This window comes from Camelina sativa, chromosome 7 (assembly GCF_000633955.1).
Source record: "Camelina sativa cultivar DH55 chromosome 7, Cs, whole genome shotgun sequence".
NCBI classification, from domain to species: Eukaryota; Viridiplantae; Streptophyta; class Magnoliopsida; order Brassicales; family Brassicaceae; genus Camelina; species Camelina sativa.
This window is the reverse complement of record NC_025691.1, coordinates 18,229,786-18,245,839: the sequence shown is the minus strand read 5'-3', so window position 1 is coordinate 18,245,839 and position 16,054 is coordinate 18,229,786. Positions and strand designations below refer to the sequence as shown.

At 33.0% G+C, this 16,054-nt stretch overlaps 2 long non-coding RNA genes across 3 annotated transcripts; both read right to left on the bottom strand.

Moving 5' to 3' along the window:
• LOC109125645 lies at positions 2,156-3,370 on the bottom strand. Its single transcript, XR_002032756.1, has 4 exons — positions 3,089-3,370; positions 2,710-3,004; positions 2,516-2,590; positions 2,156-2,427 (listed from the first exon to the last, which is right to left on the bottom strand). It is a non-coding gene; the product is annotated as an uncharacterized LOC109125645 (long non-coding RNA).
• Positions 5,721-8,342, bottom strand: LOC104701447. Of its 2 annotated transcripts, XR_753818.2 has the most exons (5): positions 8,121-8,342; positions 7,672-7,929; positions 6,997-7,584; positions 6,702-6,740; positions 5,721-6,470 (listed from the first exon to the last, which is right to left on the bottom strand). It is a non-coding gene; the product is annotated as an uncharacterized LOC104701447 (long non-coding RNA). The 2 variants fall into 2 exon arrangements; XR_753817.2 differs by lacking the exon at positions 5,721-6,470 and having other exon boundaries at positions 6,531-6,740.

The window sequence follows — 16,054 nt, the reverse complement described above, 5'->3', positions numbered from 1 at the left end:
GTAAATTCATTATATATATACAATATATCTATATAACTATATCTATAGATTGGCAACTGCCGGAGATGTATTATTACAGCGACGGAGAACAAAACGGTGGCGGCGACCGGAGTGCCAGAGATGCGACTGTGCAGAAATCGAGATGTATTGATGGTGAACTGGCAGAAGATTCGAAATGTAGTGGTGGTGGTAAACGGTGCGAGCAACCACCATCATCTCCGACATCGTTGACACTGGGATCTTCAGATCCACCACCTCTGACGTCGTCGTTGACAATAGGGTCTTCAGATTCAACACCTCTGAAGTCGTTGTTGACACTGATTCTTCAGATCTGTGGTTGAGACCTAAAGTACAAATCAAATAAATAATTAAAACACATAGAATTTCTCCAGATCTATTCTCAGCAACGATGGGTTCAGAAACAGATTAAGAACGGAGAGAGAAAAAGAGACAAACTTGTTTCCACCGTCTACACTGACGCGGTTGCTGTATTAGATCCGACGGCCGGTATAGAAACCACGTTTAACTCTGCTCCTTTGGTATCTTCAGAGGAGAAGGCGACAAAGAGAGAAGATGAGGAAAAGAGAGAAAACAAAAATTGATTTTCTTTAGAAAGAAAGGGAAAGACACGATGAGTAGAAGGGAAGGAGAAAAGAAGATGATTTCTGTCCGTTGGATTGACTTCATCAATGGTGGATAATAAACTAATGACAATCTTTGCCATTTAAGAATAGCCAATGAGAAATTTTCCCCTTTTTTCTTTGATAAATTTTGGTAATTTGATTTCATTTTATGTTATAATTTAGATATTGGGGGTATGGATTTATAAAGTATTAGAATTGATTTAGATTTAAATTTTGATCTATTAGATTTCAATTAGATTTATAAAGAAAACATTTTGGTTTTTTTTAAAGTGATGGATTTCTGTTTTTAATATATATATATATATATATATATAAGTTACATTATTCGAGTTTTATAATTATGATTAAAATAAAAAATGACTAGCAAAAATTGGTAACAAGCATTCAAAAGCACTTATAGTCCAAACTTATTATACATATAAAATTTTAAGTTGAAGGGCCACAAAGATTTACAAATGATTTTACAACTCAGATTAGAATTCTCAATGTAATTAGAAATTACATAAAAATCACAAATATTACATAAAAATCACATGTAACACTTATACATGTTATATATGTAAGTTGCAAATATATTTTCTAAACATTGGAAATTAAAGTGTTTTGGGTATTAGAATGATTGAGTGTCTAAAATAGTTCATATCTATGTAGAAACAAATAACTTAACATATTTTACAATTCTTTATTGTTGAATATATAAATAAATTCGTTAGGCCTTGGTAAAAAGTAGCAAATTCGTCACAATCTCATGTGTTAGTAGCAAAGTGGTGGCAAACTAGTCGCAAATATGTGACCGTATTAGTACAATAGTCGCAAAGTGTAACTGTTTTGTGACCTTATTCTATGAATCACAAACTTATACATATCAAATTTTAAGTTTAAGGGCCACAAAATTTTGCAAATGATTTTACAAGCACTCATATTAAGAATTATAACTACTATCTATGAGTGTAATAAGTAAAAACTTGATATAGTAAGTAAAGTTAGAAATTACAAAACAATCACAAACAAGATATAGAAATCACATGTAATACTTATACATGTTATGTAAGTTGCAAATATTTTTTCCTAAACATTTGAAATTATATTTCTTTTTGATATAATGATGATTCATTGTCTAGAGTGATTCATACCAATGTAGAAATAAATACATTCACAAATTTTATAATTCTTTATTGTTGAATATACATAAACAATTATTAGAAGTTAGTAAAAAGAAGCAAATTCGTCACAATCTCAGGTGTTAGTAGCAAAGTAATCACAAAATAGTCACAAATAATTAACAAAATAGTCTCAAAATGTGACCGTTTTGCGACACTATTTTGTGAGACAAACAAAAAAAAATTAAAGCCTCCAAAAAGAAAAAGAAAAAATATATGATTCGGCAATCACTCGTAGAATTATAAAAAATATTTCTTAAATTAATGAGTAAAAAATTGATATAAAGAAAATACCTAAAGTCACAAATAAGTAGCAAATTTGGGACTACTTTTGTGACTGAAACTCCCGACCATAAAAAGCGTCTCTAATTCGTCACAATTTACGATTATTTTAGGATTACAATGATATAGTCTTATAATAGTCTTATAATAGTCACAAATATGAGACGATTTGGAGACTACAACTGTTTGTAGTAATTTTGGGACTGTTTTGCAACCATTGTTTATGTAGTCTTCTATTAGTTATAAATTCGTCCCAAAAACGTTACAATTATTTGTGACCAAAAAAAGAGTCATAAACTGTAGTCTCAAACTGCATGTTTTCTTGTAGTGCAAATACAACCCTGAAAAGATATCGTATAACTAATGGGTAAATTATGTAAGAGTCACATAGGGATTAAGTATTGCCATATTAAAGTTTTAGAAACTTACTGGTATGAACCTTTCATGTGTCCGATAGCATAACATCTCGTACGGCTAAACTTCAACTTCAATGTTTTCTCAAGCCTAGATGTCAAATACTGATACTCAGTTAATTAATTTGGCGTATGAATGGAGGGTTTGTGAAAAAAGTGAAGGAAACTAATCAATAGAAGTTATTACTACAGATATGAGTCACGTGTCACCTGAACGTGGTGGCATGCCATATGTAGGCAGTTGCATCTTCGGATACTGTAATAATTATTGGGATCACTGGATGGAAACACACTCGGTAACATCGTCAGTATGACCTTCAAGTTTCTGAAGGCATCTCTTAGTTTGGTAGTCCCACACCTTAGCAGTCTGATCAGCCGAGCCAGTGATAAGGTATGGTTTATCGCTAAGAGTAAAGTAGTCTACACACAATACCCCTTTTCGATGTCCTTCCAGATGTTCCTCTACTAAAGTAAATTGTGGCAACAGAGAACCAAGACTCCATATCTAGATCAAGGAAAAAGGTTTAGCTTCTCTACTAGTGGAAAAAATAATGAAAAAAATGAAGTGAACAAAACAACAAGTAATTACTTTTGTGGTATTGTCAAGTGATGCACTAGCAAAAGTATTGTTGTCTTTGGGATTGAAAGTGATGTGCACACCAGAAGCAGAATGCCCTACAAAAACCAGAGTACAACACCAGTCCAAATCCCAGTTCCAGAGCTTGATTGTCTTATCATCAGATGATGACAAAAGATATGGAAGGGTGGGATGAACAGCAAAACACATAACGGCAGCAGCGCGAGCATCACTAATTACTTTTATTGGCTTTACGCTGTACCATTTGTAGACACGAATACAGTTGTTGTCAGATCCAGCTAAAACCCACTGCTTTCGTGGAACAAACTTAGCTGACCAGACTGCATCACAATGACATATCCACGTTCACAGTAAAGAAAGGACATGAACAAACCAATATATATATATATATATATATATTCGAATATAATATCCAGAACGAATTCTTCTATTCATGCAAGTTTTTGATAATCCCAAATATTCATAGTTCCATCTGACAAACCTCCCAGGATCCTGTAATTATAAATTTAAAACATATGATCCTGTAACAATTTATATTGACTAAATTTAAAACATATAACAAAGATGTAATGCCGAGAGCGTACCATGGTTTATCTGGATGGAGATCCACAGAGAGTACTGCCGCGCCTGATGATATAGTAAATTCCAACTGATCCAAACATGTTAAACCGTGTCAACAAATCTTATTATAATAAAAAGATATGATAAAAGAACAAAAAAGAAGTATTCCAGTGTTTTTTTACCTCACTATAGAATCCCAGAGGCTGCCAAAGAAAAGTTAGTGTCGATCAGAGCAAGTAAAAAACATTTTTAAGTTGACAACATCAATATGTATTTAAAGCAAAGACCGACCATCTTTGCAAGTCGGAGATCAGCTTGTCATCAACGCCTGGGCAAAAGAAGATCAGAATTCTCGGTGAAGAAGAGCGCTGGGCGATGCCGCGATGGGTTGGGGTTGGGGTTGGTTGCCAAATTAAACTAGGGTTCAGAGAGCCAAACTAGAATAATTATGTGACGTTTTGATATATTTATTTTATTTTATTTTAAATTCAATGTATTAGTATATAATAAATTAATAATATATTAATTTATAAAATATTAAATATTTTTTTCCCAAGAAAACATTCCATAACCCGTCAAATGTAATCAAATTTACCTATACTCTTTTGTTATTTGCAGTTGATTATTTTGGTAGCAGATCAAAATTCATATTTTCTTAATTTGAATCTCTCTTTTTTGTTTTCTTGAAGAAGTTTAGTTTTATTCATGCCAATAAACATTACAACAAGGATAGTTTACAAAAATTAACTCTAAAGAATTTCATTAATAAAATAAGGGCAATTGACAAAAATAACACCATTTTAAGTTTTTCTTCTACAACTAACATATGTTTTCAAATATTCCAAAACTAGCACAAAAATTCTAATGTAATACTAAAACCAATACAATTATAATTAAAATCTCATCTTTATCTCTACAGATAAGCCCGAAACGTGACGAAGGAATGTTTCTAAGAGCCAATTGAATCCTTACTCCCACAAGACCTTGAAGCATCCCAGATCTCTTGCCAATTGATTTGCATCGTCGATCTGTCGTTGTCGTCGTGTTCTCGCCGTCGTGTTTGACTAACCTTTTCTCGGTTTATCGATTCTTTTCTCTATTTTTCTCGGTGGAATCGAAATCAACATTCCATAGTTGATGGTGATGTTGATGGTGATGACCGATCGAAGCTACCCGAGATCTCTCTTGTAACCTGAAGAATTCCATAGTTCAGTGGTTCAATCTACACTCGACTTGCTTTTGATGCTGATGTTGCGTCCTCTATTCCTTCCCTTTGTAATTTTCTCGGTTCTGATGGTGATGACGGCGGAGAGATTGAGAGTGAGATGATAGTTAAGGCACTTGAGATTAGGAGGAAAGTCACGAAGGAGATTATCAAAGAGTCTTTGGTGAAGAAAAGCATATTTGGGATAAGTATGCGACTAATGTGACTGATCGTTTGGGTAATTCCGTTGGTAATTTGATGATTGAAGCCGCGGCGTTGAAGTGGCTGCCAAAATTTCAGAGCCCAAGTTCTATCTTTGTGTTAGGACGGTTATAGAAGTCTCCAGTTTCGTGTCCTTATAAGGTCAAGCTTCATTTTTTTTGGTGCTAACTGTTAGTGTTTATTAGTGCCCATAAGGTGTTCGATAGTTGGCCTCTAAGAAAAAACAAATTAGATTTTTCTGTAATTTGAGCATAATGAAGATTTTCAGTATGTGGAATTGTTCTTGTTGCTTATTGATATGGTTTTGGAGCTGTGTTAAGCCTTGCATGCACCATCAAGCTTCTATCTTTTTGCTGTTAGATTTAGATGCTATCTAATGATAAATCTAAAGCATGTTTGCCGTAGAATTTGAACCTTGCCCAAATAACAGTGTCATATGTTTCTGTCTGCACTTTGTTTTAACAGTTACTGAGTTTCAGGAAGGAATATATGAAATTAAGGAAGAATTTTATCAAATTTAGGAAGGATTTTACAAAATCCAGGAAGAACTTTTTGAACTTCAGGATGACTTTCATAAAAACAATTTGGATTTCCTAATATCACAAAAATGATAACATTACCCTTGGCTTATAGAGTAATCTACTAATATTTGACACATTGAAGCAAAAGGCACATAAATATAAAGTTAGAAACACATTTATACAAATTTAGGGGGTTCAATACTATTGAAGATCAGCACCTTGAAATTCAGGATGATTTTCATAAACATAATGGTTTAAAGATTATATGAACCTTCTTTATTCCAATAAATATCTACAACAAGAGAAGCAAGCTGATACATAAGGCAAAACATAAATAAAAGATTCAAAAACTCATTTTTTTAAATTTATGAAGAATTTCATAATGTTTAGGAGGTGTTTCACAATGTTTAGGAATTGTGGACTTGTGTATCATAACAACACGTTTGACCAGTAATAACTCAGATTACCTTTTTATTTGATACAAGAAGGTTTAGAGTTCGTCCACTGCTTCATAATAACTCAGATTACTCTTATTTAACTACTTTTGTTATTTCACTCATTATTGAGGTTGTTCTTAGGTTTACTCCACGTTAATTTCTCATCTAGTGACTGTTACTAACTTGGTACTGCACAATGAAAAACTAATAAGAGCATTTCATCTTGTGACTGTTACTAATTTGGGATGAGTTTGGTTTGTTTGGTTTTTTTTACGAGTATTCAGATTTTAAGAAATGGAGGTGATGATTCAGATTTCGGATTCATAAAAATTATTTTAAATATGTTTACCCTATTGCTTTCATACGACGGAAGTGACGTTACTTCTTTTCCTGGAAAGGCAGGAGCCGTCCCGGAACAATTTTCCTAGCTGTATCACACCATCATATAAAAAATAGAACAACATATGAAATATATATGTAAATATGAATGTTGTATATTCTATATAAACATAGTAAATATGATATATGTTCCATGTTATAGAACATATGTGTCTATCTTATACATTTATTATATGGTAAATATTTGTCCATATAATAATCTATTCTATGTCAAACTTCATATCAGGGTGGTCTACTCTATGTTAATATTGTATGTTTACCTGTTCAGGCACATGATCACCATTCACGGCTCCCTGCTTCTTCTTGTCAACAATCACAGACACATTGAAGAAAGCATAAGTCAGAAAGGAGAAAATGAAACACATATGATATATTCCCGTATAAGTTCCATTATAAACATTCTATATGTTAACTATGTGTCCATTCTACAATTCTACTTTATATGAAAAAACATGTACATATTTTTATCCTGTATGTTAAATCTATGTCTATTAATACTACATAAGTTACCATGTCGATTCTATGTTAGTACCTTATATAGATATATGGAATTACCTCTTTACCAACCGTGGCTTCCCTTTCTTCGGATGCTTCTCCACTTTTATGAGTAACATGTAGCATTACCTCTTCACCATCTGCGGCTTTGCTTTCACTATTAGAAGGCCATCCACCACTTACGTTATACAACCTGTGCATATTCCTAATCTCGCCCGTGATGTCCCTTATCTCGCCCTTCATTTCTCCAACTTGTTTCTCGCAAAGTTCTTCGAATGCCTCATGTACTCTTCATACATCGACAATGACTTCTTCTCATATACGTCGGCCATCTGACGAAGAAGAACTGGAATGTCCAACGATTCAACTGTCTTGTTAGCTCTACGTCGTTTCCTTACAGGTTCATTGGCATTGTCTGCTCTTTCTTTAATCATCGTCTCATCAACTCTGTCAGCATGCTCTGACGACTCGGCATACCTTGAGTTCTATAAAACAGCCTCATCTTTGGTGACCCCACCAGTCCATGTGTTCAGACGGGTAGTCCTCTGCTATTAAAGCAAGCATATTATCAACTGCAAGATCCTGACTCTCCTTGAACCTTAGTGACTCCTCCCATTGGTCTTTTACTAACAACGCCTTCATTGTTGCCTGTCCATACACAGATTATATTAGTAAGAGACATCAAGCAACATAGTCGCAGTACAACAAATATAGTATAACACACAGAAAAGGTACATGTCCTCTCCGATCAAGATTCTTTGCAGATTTTACATTGATGATCAACCTCTTAGCCAGAGCACTCTTTAATATGTCTTCTGCCGGTACCTCGTGTTCTTCCATATCTCCTTCTAGTACATTAGGAGGACCTATTATAGCAGGACAGCTGCAGACGGTTATAAGTACCATGGCTTGAGCAAACCCTTGCACCGTTTCTCAGTATCACCATCATCTAAATTCTCTAATTAGATCAACTTTCAGGTAAATTTTGTTAAGCTGCAGAAATAAGAAGCATAATAATTAATCTCAGAAATCCAACAAAGAAAATGTTTCCGAAAGACAAGTCTGACCCTGGAATCTCTGCAACGCATTACAATTCTGAAGATTTAGTATTCAAACCGAAATCACCAAGAACGAATAAAGTAGAAATAAACAAAATTGCAATTTGAGGAAGATGAAGTACATACCCAAGCACGGTCTTTGATTAGAAATCTTCGAAACCCCACTAATCTTTGATGGAGCAGAAGCGAAGTCTTAATTTACAAGTCCAAGCTTGCGACTAAGGGATGTAAAAAGAGACAGATAGACAAAATGAGAAAAAATTGTGTTATTTTGGTCAGTACCCAAACGACGAAGTGACGAAGAATTACAATTTTGAGAAGATGAAGCGCCCAAGACGAAGAAGCTATTTTTCATCCTAAAAAGTAAATAAAAATTGTGTCATTTTGAAAGGTGTTGTTTTAAATCATTTATTTTTTTATATTTGCATCAGATTTAATTGATGTAAATATAATTGGTATCACTTTAAAAAATGATTTATTATTTGTTGATGCAAACAATTTACATCAATTTATTTCAAACTGATGTTATATTAAATCAGTTATAACAAATGATTTTTAATTATTCTGTTAGTTTTTATAAATGATTTTAAAATTTGGTATCATTTATGAATAACTGAAACTAATAAAAGATTTCTTGTTTTAATAATAAGAACAGATTCATTTATTTTAAATATTTTGAAATTATTTTAATATGCAAAAATTGTCTTTGATATCTATTAAAATCTTTTCGAATCTGTACAAATATCTTTTATTAAAAATTTTATTTACAAAATAAATAAAAAAGATAATAAAATGCATTTAGTTTAATATAGATTCAACAACAAGAAAAAAAAACTGATATGAACTGATCAGATCATACATTCAACGTTAAATTACAAACGAAAAAAAAAACTGATATGAACTCAGATCATAAATTGAAGCTTTTTTTCTTCTTGCTGAAGTGTCACATGTATCTTCATAACTGTTATATGAAACACATATTGCTTTTGTTCCCTCCTTTTCTTTTACATTGTCTTTATTACATTGTTGTTTCATCTTCAGATTTTCTGACTATATAAACAAAAATAACAGAAGAAAAATTAGAATTTTATATTTGATAATAATAAAAAAAAAATTGATATAAAATAGGGAAAAGAAAAGAAGATTTACCTTTAAATGTTTTAGATGTGATGATTATATGTTGAAGATGTGCTGTAAATGCATAATTTGATTTACCATTGGCTTGTTGACATTCAAAGAAGAACTTCTACAAAAGTTGTTGTTTTGATTACTCTCAATTTTTTTTTTCTTATATAGATGGAGAAGCACTTTCACCCTTAAATAATCATAAAGATTTTTTAAGTAGTTACAAATCGTGAGTAGTGTAGGGAGTGGAAACAAATTTTCAGTTTTTTCTTAAACAGCTTAAATACATATATAAAATCACCCAATATTTTTAATAAAAGCAAGAAAAGTTGAGAAATTTAAAAAATATAAGAAAATAGGTTACGATATCCAAACAGATCTATTTTTTAATAATTATTATTTATGGAAAATATATCACGGATACTGTATATTTACAATTTTCTTAATAATTATTAATTTATGGAAATATTTGTGATATAATGATTAATTATTTTGAAAATAAAATATTTTTGCAGGTTTGTTAGGTGGAGAATGTTATTATTATATTTTTTAAATAAAAAATGAACATAATTATATTTTTAAAAATATAATTTTTTTGTATATTTAAAATAATTAATAATAGAAATTTCTAAAACTTATTTTGGGAAATAAAAGAAAATCAAAAGAGAGAATCACCGAAGCAACATAAAGGAACTTGTAAGCTGTAAAAGTCTATTGCTTACTTTATTTATATACAATGTGAGGACTCTCAGACCCAAACAGATCTGTTTTTTATAATAACTATTATTTATGGAAAATATATCACAGATACTGTATATTTACAATTTTCTTAATAATTATTAATTTATGGAAATATTTGTGATATAATGATTAATTATTTTGAAAATAAAATATTTTTGCAGGTTTGTTAAGTGGAGAATGTTATTATATTTTTTAAATAAAAAATAAACATAATTTATATTTTTGAAAATATAATTTTTTCGTATATTTAAAATAATTAATAATAGAAATTTCTAAAAGTTATTTTGGGAAATAGTAATATATGTTTGTTTTTTTTATGGAAAAATAAATGGATTCCTGTAGAATAAAAAATATTTATATTGAATATTTTGAGTTTTGATACATGTAAATTAATATTGACTTGCATCAGCTATTCGCAACTGATATAATAAAATTCTGAAATACATATATTTATTTAATTTAAATCGAATGAATTAACATTATTTCATTATTGATATCAGTTTTGTATCATTTATTTAATTGATATTTAATTTGTAACATTATATTAAGTGATGTAAATTATATTTTCTGTTAAATAGTTTTGAATTGATGCAAATTCAAATAAGATTGTGTCACTTTTATTGAACTGATGTCAAATTATTCGATTATGACATCAATAATAATAAATTGATGCTAAACACAATTATGCATTATTTATTAATAAGTTATTTAAATTGATATCATTTACTTTTGTGATTCTATTTAGGTGGTGTAATCAACCATTTTTTTTGTAGTGGAGATCTAGTGAAATAGTAGTAACATAAATATGCTCCTAAAACTCTTTAACGATCGATCTTCTATCTTGTGTATGACAATAAACCTGTTAAGAGAAAAAAATTATGTGGTACTCATTAGAAAAATAGACCTGTTGGCTGGAGTGTGAAAATTTTAAAGTCTGTCTATTATCATGCGGAGAAAAATGTATTAAGAACAACAACCATTTCTTCAAAGTTCAAACCAATGAGAGATTATAGAAGTCGCAAAGATGTGATTATCATTCTTTTCTTCTTTTGATTTTTGGGCATTTAATCATTGTTTTCTGTCGTCTGGCATTTAATAATTCAGTTATATATTTTATCTATATACTCTCTCCCATCTGAGATAAGTGTCGTTATGGAAAAATTCTATTAGATTAAATAAATATACAGTTTGACTATTTTGACCTCAGTATTAATACTAATTTACAATTTTATTTTTTTGTTTTTCATTTATTCAATAAATTAATTTCAGCTTTTTTTTGTTGTCACTTCCTTCATGAACTCCATTTCTCATCTTCAATTATCCTCTTTTTCGCCGACTACCTCCGTCACAAACTCAACCCCTCCGTTTTTTTTTAAATCAAACTTCTCCGATCGATTTCTTTCACCTTGGAGATGGAGATAAGAAGCTTCCTCTTTTCCTATCGCAAAATCAAAATCAAAATCTGGTGTGAAGCTTCCTCTTTTGTTTTGGAATTGACTTTCAGGCGGTGAGCTTCTTATTTTCCTCCTCCGTCTCCTCTGATTTTCCAGTGAGCTTCCACCTTCATCATAAGAACCATACAACCATGCTTGGTTATTGCAAGGAAGGCATAAACTATCAAGATTAAAGATTTTTTTATGACTACAAGTATCAAGATTTGCGGCAATATTTAGATGATTGGATACAACACATTATCATTTGAATACAGCTTTCGCCGGGAATCTAGGATATGATGACCCCGAGTAAGCTCGAATCTTCCTATCATTCGAAAATAAATGTGCTTCCATTGCTTGGTTTCTTCATATAATGATATGATATTTCATTTCATGTATTACTCATCAAACATGTTAACCGCGAAGAGCGATGTTGAAACGACTCGACCCGTTTTTTTTTAAATAATTAATAAATAATAATAATAAATAAACTACAACTACTGGTCCCATACCCACTAGCCATCTAACCACAATCACAATCAACAACAGAAATAACCATTATTAAACCAATATTATATCATAAACAATAACCAACNCAATAACCAAACAACAGGAGACATAGAACCATAAACCTAGCAATGTTTCTAATGATCCAACTCTAGCAACCTAGCAATGCCAGACAACAACCAATCAAGTCCCTAGAACATCCTCCTCTTCATTGCCTTGATTCCACGATCACACAAATTGCAATGCATGAGTATTTAATAAACACTCAGTAAGACAATCCTCTCATCTACTGGACTCTACACACAAGCAATAGAGACATCTCTAACATCAACCAACAATCAACAAACAACAAATAACAAATCAGGACTCTGCATCGACCGACACCAACATGCATCGACCGACACCACATGGGGATGCATCGACCGACACAAGGGATGCATTGACCGATGCAAGTTACACATGCATCGACCGACACTCGCACTGCATCGACCAACGCATGCTCGACATAACACGAAAACCCTAAGGTGTTCCCCGAAGCTTTTCGCCGGATCTTTGTTCCTGCAACCACAAAACTTGATCCCAAGCCACAAGAAAGCTTCCTAACGTCCCAAATAACCATCTAACAAGCCTAACAACACATAAACAAGAAGATCAGAGAAGTTCTAGCTTAGATAAGCCATGGTCCTGCACTTACTTTTGCCAAGACGAATCTGAACCTTAAACCAACAAGAAAACACTTCCAGGAAGCTCCTACAACGATCCCAGCTACAGATCTCTACAGGAACAGCTTCCAATCTCAAGAACACTTAAGGAACGTTTTCTCCCTTTTCTTTTGTCTCTAAAACGGCTAAACACGACTAATGAGACAAAACTCGAGTTAAGAGTTTTTCTAACCCAAAACGCGGCGTTTAACTTAAGTCAAACCGCAGAAAAAATGACCTTGCATCGACGGATGCACCTACTGCATCGACCGATGCAATCCCTAAACCGGGATTTCGGTTCACGTGTGTTACAGATGTCTACATGCTTCTGATTGGATTCTTTATCAGTCGATGTAAAAGAATCAGTGGTATTGTATATGCTTCCTCTGATTCTATTTCTGATTCTTAATCTTCTCATGTCTGTACCTTTGTAAGATTCACAGATTATACAAAGTTAATCATTGCAATTTGGCCTTTTAGTATTCTTCCCAGTTTCAATTAACAACTTTTACTAAATTAAATACTGCAATTCAATAGAGTATACACGTTTTTGACTACGATGATGAGAATAGAAGTGGGGGGGGGAAAGAAAAAATTTTCATGGGAAAAAAAAAAAGAATAGAAGTAGAAGAAGAAATTTATTGGGGGCAAACATTAAAATTCAAATATTTTTACATTTCTTTATATTTGGAGTAACATGGAAGTTGATTGATCATCTTCCATGGCTAACTTCGATCTAAACTTTCCACTTTCAGAAAATACAAAACATTCATTTGATTTGAATACCATTCCAGCGAATAGTGATGATCATGATTCTGAATTTGGAGGTTTAAGAGATGACGGTGAATATGTTCATGTGTGTGAGGAAACAATGGAAGAAGATGTAGAACCAGTTGTAAGGATTATAGCATCATCTGAAAGTTCCGTCGTAATCCATCTCAATGTCAATCCAACAGAAGAATCAATTTATGATATTTTGGAGCTACATGCCGATGAGTTGTATGTAGAAAGTGAAGATAACATTGGAGACCAAGGTAAATTGAATCGTTATTTTTTTTGTTTGTTCCATGTACTGTTATTGATACCAATCCGTGTTCTCCACTTTGGACCAGGAGCAAACGAAAATGAAGAAACTCAAGATCACTTTGTTGGAGAACAAGGTTAGTCTTCTTGTTAACTTGAATAGCTCGTGATTGTGATTTAAAACTAGTATGTAGCATTGCACGTACACTTTCAATTACAATTGTTGATCTATGTTTCTACAATTTGAAGAAGGACATAATGACAACTTGGTTGAAGAGGAAGGTAAGTGCTCTCGTAAATTTTTTGATATATACTGATTGTGCATTGTGATTTGATGATGCATCTGCCAATTTGTAAATCAATAACCGCTTGGAGCAGGACCTAACACAAATGGTAATGCCACAACTGAAAAAAAAAAGAACTACACTTATGGTCAAAGGTGGGCAGTCTATTACGCTTTACTTGAAAGGAGTGTGAGAGGATATCTGAGTAAACGTACGACACAAGAGGTATTCGATTTACTTTCAGTGCATATTCGGACAGTTCAAAGGATATGGAAATGAGCTAAAGACACTCTTGCTGGTGAATCTGTTGATGTGTCTCAAAGAAGGAAAAAAAGATGTGAGCGTAAGAAAATTCCACTAAACAGATCATCAATACACCTCTACATCGACGGACGACTTTGAGGACATTGGATGAAGCCCTTGGAATTAGTTATTCAGCACTATACAGACGTGTGAAAGAAGGTCTTATGCGACATCATTCAAACGAATTAAAACCACATCTTAGAGAAGAAAATAAAGTAGCAAGGTTACACTTTTGCTTTTAAATGTTGGATCCTTAGAGTTTGAGTCATGAACCACAATTTATTGATATGTACAACATTGTATATATTGATGAAAAGTGGTTCTATATGACCAAAAGAACTGAGTATTACTATCTACTTCGTGAAGAAGATGATCCCATATGGACATGCCAAAGTAAGAACTTCATTGGCAAAGTGATGGTGTTAGTTGCAATGGCTTGTCCGGGATTCGATGCTGATGGAAATGAAACTTTCTCGGGAAAGGTTGGGGTTTGGCCTTTTGTTACAATTAAACCTGCAAGAAGAAGGAGTAGAAATAGAGAATCTGGGACAATGGAAATAAAACCAATTATATCGGTCAAGAGAGATGATGTGAGAAGAATGTTGATAGAAGAAGTTCTTCTCAATATTCATGAGAAATGGCCTCGTGAGGATGTAGATAAAGTTATCTACATTTAACAAGATAATGCAAGAACTCATGTGGATCCAAGCGATGTAGAATTCAAAGCAGTGGCTTCACATAACTGTTTTGATATTCGATTGATGTGTCAACCGCCAAACTCTCCAGACTTGAATGTTCTTAATCTTGGATTTTTTAGTGCTATCCAAGCATTACAACATAAGGTATGTCCAAAGAATGTTGAAGAGCTTATTCACGCTGCAAAAACGGCTTATGAAGATTATCCAGCGAGAAGGATAAACCACATTTTCTTAACTCTGCAACTTTACATGCAAGAAACAATGAGAATTTGAGGGTCTAATAATTATAAAATCCCACACATGAGGAAAGAAGCGTTGGAGCGAGAGGTTCAACTTCCTAACCAAATAAAATGTAATCCTACAATAGTAGAAAATGTGAGAAATCAGCTAAGAGAGTAAGGTGATAACTCTCTAATTTATATGTTTTAGGCATCCCTTTTTGTCCATATTTTGCATTATATATACCCTAACCTTAGCATTTTTAGGTCATTAACTGTAGGAATCCACATTTAGGCCATTTAGGGTGTTGCATTCTTGAATTTCACATTTTGGATGAAAACAGATGCTTTAGGGCCTAAAATGGAGAGAAACAAGGTCAAATCCGAGCATGTATGAAGCAGAAAGAACAGTCCGAATACCAACCCGATCGAAGAGGATCCAAGGGCAGGAAGAAAAACCTGAAGACCTATCCGAGGAGTAACCCGACCACATCCTCGAGCACCGCCTCGAGCAGACCCTCGGGCAGGACTGGGCAGCTAGGTTTAATGGGTTTCCATATATAAACCCCCCTCTTCTTCCTCTCGCCCTAGCACACCGCATACACTCAACATAGAGAGAGAGAGCTTCTGAGAGAGATTGATATAAGATTGGAATCACTCCAACTTAAGATCACGCAAGGATCAAGAGATTCCAAGCTTATCTTACGGAAGGTGGAATTCACGAGCTGGCTCTGAAGCACTCTCTCGTGAATCAAGGGGTGGTACAATGGATAGATGGGTGATTGACTCGCTCAATTGGTGGGATAATCGATTCGCTCGATCAATGAACGTAAGAAGGATGTTGAATCACTCAACAAACTTAATCCGCAGGATTATGAAGCACTAAGTGAATCACTCACAAAGTACTAAAGAACAAAGCAATACAATGACTCAAACTTTGTAAAGAAGAAAACATTTCTATTACTTTAAAATGATCAAGGGTCATTTACAAATGAACGAACTATGAGCATATATAGGCTCAGCTACA